The sequence below is a fragment of the Octopus bimaculoides genome, chromosome 22, assembly GCF_001194135.2.
Source record: "Octopus bimaculoides isolate UCB-OBI-ISO-001 chromosome 22, ASM119413v2, whole genome shotgun sequence".
In the NCBI taxonomy this organism is placed as follows: domain Eukaryota; kingdom Metazoa; phylum Mollusca; class Cephalopoda; order Octopoda; family Octopodidae; genus Octopus; species Octopus bimaculoides.
The window spans coordinates 6605004-6607310 of record NC_069002.1 but is presented as its reverse complement, the minus strand read 5'-3'; positions in this window follow the sequence as shown (position 1 = coordinate 6607310).

The window sequence follows — 2307 nt, the reverse complement described above, 5'->3', positions numbered from 1 at the left end:
ATATATATATATATATATATAATACGTATATGTAATTATACATATACATATATGTATATATTTATATATATGTATCTACATAAATATTTATGTCCATATGTATGAGTATATAAGTGTACATATTGTTGGTGTATGTGAGTGTGTGTATAGAAAGATGTATGTGTTTCGGTGTAAGTAAGGTTAATGTTTATTTGCGATCTAATCGGAAGAAAGTCTATCAATCAAAAAAAGGTTGCACTGTCTCTTTGTTTCTGTTGTTTATTTGGCAATGTTGGCTCTGACGTCATCTATAAATGTGTTTTACGCAACATCATCGTCACTTTCTTTATGCTTTGCGTTTTTGTTTTTTATGCGATATTTTATTTTATTTTCTATTTATTTCTGGGGTTTTTTAGGGTTTATATTTTCCTTATTTCTTGTTTTTTTTTTTGTTTTTATTTAACATTGGTCCCACGAAAAAATAAAAAATACAAGAAAAGAAAAAAATGGATAAGGAGATGATGATCATGGTGATGCTGGCTATGTTGGTGGTGGTAGTGGTGGTGATGGTGGTGTTGGTGTTGGTGGTGAATTGAATAATAATGAAGATGATGACGTTGATGGCGTTCATGATGCTGCTACTGCTACTGCTGCTGACAACTATGATAAGGTTGATGATGATGCTAGGAAAATAAATTAATGCTACTTCTACAGCCACCTGTAAAGAAAAACAAATACAACGATTGCAGTAAGCAAAACTGAGTAATGTTGTGTATATATATATATATATATATATATATATATATACAAGGTGTTTCAAAAATATTGATATCATTTGAAATGTAAATATCACAGAAACTACAAAGTCAAAGGAAATGAAACTAAACAAGCTTAAAGTTGAGCAACATAAGATTTATTCCTCCAAATTTGAATGAGAAACAACTGGGCCATTGCGCCTCCACTAAGTATATACATTATATGTATATAGCGCACGCATACTGAAAACAGTAGTGCAAGGCATTGTCAAAGTACATGCAGGAAAATTCTTCTGAAAAAGTTTAGATGGCCGAGAAATTAAGTTTCGCCATTTCATGATAAAAAGAAAATGACATTATGACAAAAGCTGTAACGCTGAAAGTTAGCAATGAACTTGCAGTGGCAAAAGTTGAGCTGGTGCGAAGATGATCATGAGAAGCTGGATTTGCGGTGGTAAAAACGGTAGAAGCCATACTCTGAACAAAGCAGGATGTTGAAATGAGCTGGTTTCTGTACTTGCGACGAAAAAGGATGTTGAAATATTAACAAATCTGAGATTTGAAACTTCATATGTAAACTGGTTGAAATACTGTTTCAGGTTGAAATAAATTTTAGTGGCGTTGTTGACGTAGAGGGGGAAAAAATGGTCTGCTGGTATCGTGAAGGAAGAAACGCTGTTTATTCAAAATGTCGATTACAAATACAAATAACACGAAAATGACAGGTGTTTTTCGACTAATAAGGACAAGTTATGTTGAGCTGGCGTCTGGAGTGAAAGCCTTACAGCACAGCATATCCGAAGGTCAAGAGACAGGAAAATAAGGTGTCGTACGGGCGGCAGTCGGGCCAAGAAAGCAAGATCATGCTGGGCTGAACACAGGTCACGTAAAAGGAACAGAGAGAAGAAGGGAAAGAGTGATTGAAGAATTAGGGAAGGAACTAGATAGATAGATAGATAGATAGATAGATAGATAGATAGATAGATAGATAGATAGATAGATAGATAGAGAGAGAGAAAAACAGAGTGAGGAGGAGACAGAGGAAAAGGTACAGGGGTGATAACGAAGGAAAGTAGAGAAATTAAAGACAGAGAATGCCAAGAAATGTAAAAGAGGGAGAGCGAGAAAAAGAAAACAAGAAAGAAGAAAGTATAAGGGGGACTAAAAGAAGGAGAAAACAGTCGTACAGAAATTAGATACATATTTACAAGGTGAGCAAAAGGTGTACGTACGCCGCTATATGTATATATATAAATAAAAAAAAAAATGAGAATGTAACGGATGACAAAAAAATAACATACGCACAAATAAGACGATACAAAGAGGGACAGGAAAAAAACAGGACGGAAAATTCGTGGCCTTCTGTTCATCAGTCAAGTGTCCAATTATCATTACAGTTTCGGCCTGTTACACTTGATACTATTCAAAATTGGTAGGCCCCCAAAATCTAAGCTAAGAGCATTAAATTTTTGGAAAGAAGCAAGCGAATGTGTACGACAACCCACACAAAAAAAAAACGAGAAAACGGAGAAAATATTACACGATTACATATATATATATATAAATATATACA